General features: G+C 38.4%; 1 long non-coding RNA gene across 1 annotated transcript; it reads left to right on the top strand.

Annotated features, from left to right (window-relative positions):
* The first annotated feature begins 1,832 nt into the window (after window positions 1-1,832).
* Window positions 1,833-3,432, top strand: LOC121870438. The gene is made up of 2 exons (XR_006089708.1): window positions 1,833-1,894; window positions 3,256-3,432. It is a non-coding gene; the product is annotated as an uncharacterized LOC121870438 (long non-coding RNA).
* The last annotated feature ends 2,536 nt before the right edge of the window (window positions 3,433-5,968 follow it).

The raw sequence follows: 5,968 nt of genomic DNA on the forward strand, positions 1-5,968 counted from the left end.
TTAATGTAGTGAAGATGTGTGCAGGTATTATACACAGAGTACTATAATTGTTGTGACCGCATTTAGGACAAGAGGGAGTCAAGTGAAGTTAGCCCTTGGTGACTTGGGCCCAGTCAAATTGGCCCTGTGGTTACGTGTTGATCTTGGCCCAGTTACTGTGGTGATCTTGGCCTCACATAGGATGGGCCGATGTCAACAATGGTATTAACTATCAGGCTTTGTGAGGCTTTTTCATTATAACTATATTTTAAGATTTACATAAGAATGGAGGAAACTGCAGTGGGCCTATTGGCCCATACTGGGCAGTCCTATTTACACCCAGCCCCTATTGCTCACATATCCATCCAACCTAACACTACCCTAACCTAACCTAACCTACAGTATGTTTGAAGCTATCCAGCGCATTCGAGTTAATGATGATATTTGGTAACTTGTTCCACTCGTCCACTATATTTCCAAACCAATGTTTACCTATTTCGCTCCTAAATCTAAATTTGTCTAATTTAAAACCATTGTTACGAGTTCGCTCCTGTTTGGATAGTTTTGGGTGTAATGTTGTCTGCCATCGATTATTTTCAAAAATCAAATGATTCATATTACGCTCAATAGCCCACAAAACATGTACCTCGGCTTTCGTTTGAGTCCTCCATCTGAGGAGTCCGTTTTCTCATCACTTCAAGACACCTCAGTCCTCCGTTATCCCATTTTCTCTGACTTACTGAAACCAACCTCTCTATAAAATGAATTTGAGTGTGAGAGAGAACACCCTTGTTTTGAGTCAACTTAGATATGTCTGTTTACAGTTGGAACATTCAAGATCCATTGTGAGTGGGGTAGAATGCTTCAACTGTCCTTATCGTTAGTAGAACGTGTCAAGTTAGTGAGTGTCGAGTTTGCCAGCTAGAGTGGCGTATTTTATGTCGTCCGTGGGGGTATCCATGAGTTTCTGATCGCGCCTGAAGTTATATCATTTTGTCGCCCCGACATCAGAGAATCTGATGTTTATAGTTTAATTAGTGTCAGTTGTCTATTTGAGAAAGTCATTAATCTCCTGAACTATTCTGTCAACTGGTATAATCTCCAAGATCTAGCGCCTCCCCGTGAATAGCCCCTTGTTCGCCTCAGGCCTGAGCTTGCAGAATTAATGTTATCGACGTGTATATTCCACCTTTTCCGGGCAAGCTCAACCTCTGATTAGATTATATGAATAGACATAGGAAATTACCCTGATCAAGAACACCGGAGTTCATAACTAAGTCTACAGTGATCCAAAATGATAGAGAAGTTATGTTGTTGGTAAGATCGACCCTTCTGGTATGAATATGGAGGCCCAAGCTGCCCAGCAGGTGCACATATATACCTCTACACGAGGGAGAATCACGCATTCATGACTTCCTCAACGTCTCTCCAGGTATGTTAACGTGTGTTCCCGCCGCCTATTAATTCAGTTTAACTTAGTCAATTTTGGTGAATATCAGTGCTCATGTGTTAACATAATGAATTCTGTGCCAATTAAGTCGAGTAACGTAGAGATTTAGATATTGTCTGAACCGTTGCCAGGCGTATGTTTTGTATAGTTGAAGTTAGACCTTTACGCATTCGTGACTTCCTCAACGTCTCTCCAGTGTGTTGAGCTGAATACTCATCGGCTAACGTGGGGCGGTAACCGGGTTGGACGATGCCGTTGATTCGACAGGACTGAACTGGGAAGTCCGTTTCCTGCAAATCAGGCACCAGCTCCCCGGGGCGTGTGTCGGTCTACAACCGACCCCTAACAGCGATCTTCATTTGTTGTAGAGACCAGCGTTACCCTGGGGCACTCCTCACAGTTACATAGGCCTAAGTATTATGGTACCTTGTTTGGGGGATAACTAGCAGAAATATAGTATCCCAGGTTAAGTATTGACCCACTGAATGAGAGTTAAAAGTGCCATGTTGTTCCTTGTGAATTAACAGGAGGTATTGTATGTTGAGATAATTGTGGAGTTGTCCAGTGTGCTATGTATTCATTGGTAGTGACCATGAAATGATAATCTGAGAGTATAATGATATAACCAAGAAGTGAAGAGTTAATTTGCTACTTGGTAAGGTAAGACCTGAGGGTCCAGTGATATCTGGTGTATACCCAGTACTGAATATCATTTGGCAGAGTGACAATACCACAATTGTCGATTGAAGTAATAAGTATTTGGAGGTATTTAATGAGGTAATAAGTTCTTAAAGTGTTTGATGACTTAATAAATAAATTGCAGTTCTGTTTTGTCTGAGTGAATCTAAGATGCATCTTATCCAATCACTGTGTTAATAAATATTGAATTAGTAATCTACGAGTATCACCACTCTATCCTTTCCCACATTGGTTCTCAGAAAATAACTAACTCACGTGCCTAGAAGCTCGCTACCTAACAGTTAACTAAGAGATGTTATATTCTAGAAAAATCCTGGGTGGTGGCAGGTCTACCGGTGTAAGTATAATAAGTGTGGTAATAAGAAAGACATGGTTTCCCAGGTTAATCCATGGTTTAGAATATAACTAGAACCAAATTTATGGAAGAGATTATAATATATGAAAGGAAATGAAAAGAAAGAACATTGACTTGGAAAATATAAGCAGAGAAGCATAAGAGTTACTTATATAAGAATATAAGGTATATAGAGATAAAGAACATATAAGAATATAAGCAAGAATATATAAAGTAAGTATGTGTGTTAGGAACTGAAGAAGGTTAAGTATATAAAACCGGATACTCATTGAAAAGAATAACTGGATGGTAAATTATTGAAAAGAGGAAACTCGGCCCGTTACAAATGGTGACCAGCTAGTGGGATTATTTTCATTTGAGAACCAATTTGAAGGAATGAGGTGTGGTACTTTGGTGAAATTGTTTTCTCAAAATACAGTATACAGTAATGTACAATTTTGTCATCAGTAAAGAGTACAAATAATTGTGTGATTTAAAGCACAAACTTTTGTGTCAAGTACTGTACAATACTACTGTATTTGGAACTGCAAAGATATTTTTTTAAAGAGTTAAGGGAAGAACTAACAATTGATTCACGTTCACAATTGTTTTTTGTGCAAAAGTTATAACTTTTTGGGTGTCACAAAGTTAGGTAAAGCACCAACTTTTAGTAAGCTACCTAACTGATCTTTTGAGTTTTTATTGTGTGAAATTTCTGAAGTGGTAATTGCACATTAGTGTAAATTTTATTTTTATGTTTATGACCAGTGAATTAATCTATTGATATTTGCAGACATTGAGTGGGCAGTTTACATCTTCCATGTTAAAAATGTGATGAACAGTGTTCATCTCTTGAGTGCCAAAGGAAGTGTCATATTTACAAAGGTTATGTAATCCAATGTTTTATTTGTAGCTGTGGCATTTATTGGAAATATTGGTGTGATTTCAATAGAAAGTGTTCAGACTCTCACTTGAAGTATTTTTCTAACTTGAATTTATATTATATCACCTGAATTGAGTGTTATATGATTTCTCTTTGTGTGTTTTTAATTATTTTTGGTTCTTTTTCTAGTGACTTTAATTGTGATTTAACTAGAAAGGGTTCTAGTTCCCATTTGATGTCAGTTTATGACAAGTGAATTTATTGATATAACAAAAGTTTAGTGTTAGAGATTTTTCCATATGGCATTTTTAATCTGTTTCTTTAACTGATAATTTCATTAAAGACTGAAATACAATTTAGTACAGTGTAGACTTATATGCATTGTTAATAAATGTGCTATATGTATTTGAGAACTAATGCCTGTGTATTTTCAGCAAATGTGTTGATTGGGTTGAGAACCCTGTGGTGAGATGGATGCCTCTAAGAATGCAATCTCTGAAACCAGATACTAGTTGAAATTACAAGTAAGGTCCACCAAGTGTTGAGTACAGCACATAGTCCAGATAATTGAAAAGAGACAGTGAATACTTGTCGAGTACCGAAAATCGGCTTTTCTGTTAGTCATTCCTGAAATGAAGAGTGATATTTTCATGGGACATTCTTGTCAAGTATCATCACTTAATGTTTTAGCATTACTCTGAGTACCTTGTGAAGTGAAACTTCTGTGTTGTTTTCTTTAGAGAGCGTTAATTTTTTTGTGTGACAGTCTCCGATACTATTCCCAATAATTTTCATGATTATAATTTAAGAAGTATCCTATGCAAGTTTGTGTTAATGTTTACCCCCCGTGTCTTGAAGGGTGTTAATTGAGTTTATCTTTGGTGGGGTAGTTTTGTAGAAGTTTTGTTGGGACATCAACGCATGATGATCACAGTAGTTGTTAATAAGTTGCAACTCGTATGCAAAGAAGACTGAGAAAGCTAGTGGTTGTCATGGCTACTAGAATTTGGGTGTTTGAGAAGGGAGAAGGTCAGATCTTACGTCTCGGGTTTACCCATCGCTATTTCAAACAACATCCAGAAATATGCGTGAGCGTCAATTTGGATTCATGTATATATGTTCATGTTCCTTTTAGTAACGTAACCTCGAAAGCAGTTTGTTTGCTCACCGGTACAATACTTGGGTAGTATGAGCTAATCCCGGAGCGAGAAATTTCTTATTTAGATACTGCAGGGACCAATCTAGGGAACATTCCACAAGTATATGATGAATTATGTAAAGTCAGTCAAGCAAATGAACTCTCCTTATGTGCACCCCATTACTTGGCGATCCAGCTTGAACAGAAGAATAGGCCCAGTACCTTGAAAGTCATTCCAGTAGATGATAATAATGCTTCCCCCCACTTCTTGTGTGATCTGTAATGGCATACCAACATCTTCCATCAATAACGTAAGGCTTATTCAGGGGATTTCGAACAGCATGATACCATATTGTGATGAAGTAAATATGGAAACACTAGACCCAAGAAGTTGAAAGAACTGATTAGAAATCAACCTTGGCCGCATTTGACTAGAGATATGTGCAAAATGTTGGAGGGTGTAATGTTGGATCACACTGCTTTGTTTGTGTTAGGACCTCGGGAAATAGGTACCATTGCGGGGCATCCCGCTAATATCCAACTAGCCAACGATAACCCCATTGGAGGGCCACAGTACCGACACCCTGAAAAGGCTAAGGATGTCATTAAAGGCATGATCACCGACATGCACGACAGACATATCATCGAACCATCAACCGCTGTTTGGTTGTCTCCCATTGTTTTAGTCACTAAACCCAATGGTTCCAAACGCATGTGTTTAGATTTCCGAGCGGTAAACCAACATTTGAAAGTAGATATACAACCCCTTCCCAGGTTAGATGAATTAGTAGGAAAAGCTGCCAGAAATAAGTATTATGCTACTTTAGACTTGAGAGACGCAAATTATTAAAGTAATACTTAACGACAAAAGTCGAGACCTAACCCATTTAGTGATGGAATATAACTTATGAAAGTTTATACGCTTATCTTTTGGGCTTTTTCAGCCAGTCCCGTTATTCTTTTTATTTTACCAGAGAAGTAAACCTAGTGGTAGCCCCTTTTTGCAGCGAAGAACTGAGTGAGAAACTACCTCGATGACGTGATAGTGTGGGCTAATGATTTCACAACGTTGGTGGACAGGCTGGCCAGAGTGTTTGATAGATTCGTAGAAATGGGAATCAAGTTAAACTTATTGAAGTGTCAGTCTGGCCAACAACAAGTGAGATTTTTAGAGCATGTAATGTCAGAGAGAGGCATTGAACCAGATCCAGAGAATGTCCGAGCTGTATCAGAGTGTAAACCTAAACCCCCAATTAATGTGAAGCAAGTTTGCTGATTTTTAGGAATGTGTAGATTCTACTGTAAACATGTCCCCAACTTTGCCAAGATAGCTTATCCTATCACCGAACTCACTAAAGCAAATGTCTCTTTCGTGTGGACTGATAAATGTCAGAGGTCCTTTGATAAGTTGAAACACGCCCTCACATCATTTCCGGTTCTCGTTAAGGCAGATGCCGATAAACCCTTTGAATTGCACAGCGATGC

The sequence above is a fragment of the Homarus americanus genome, unplaced genomic scaffold (assembly GCF_018991925.1).
Source record: "Homarus americanus isolate GMGI-L3 unplaced genomic scaffold, GMGI_Hamer_2.0 scaffold43367, whole genome shotgun sequence".
Lineage (NCBI taxonomy): Eukaryota > Metazoa > Arthropoda > Malacostraca > Decapoda > Nephropidae > Homarus > Homarus americanus.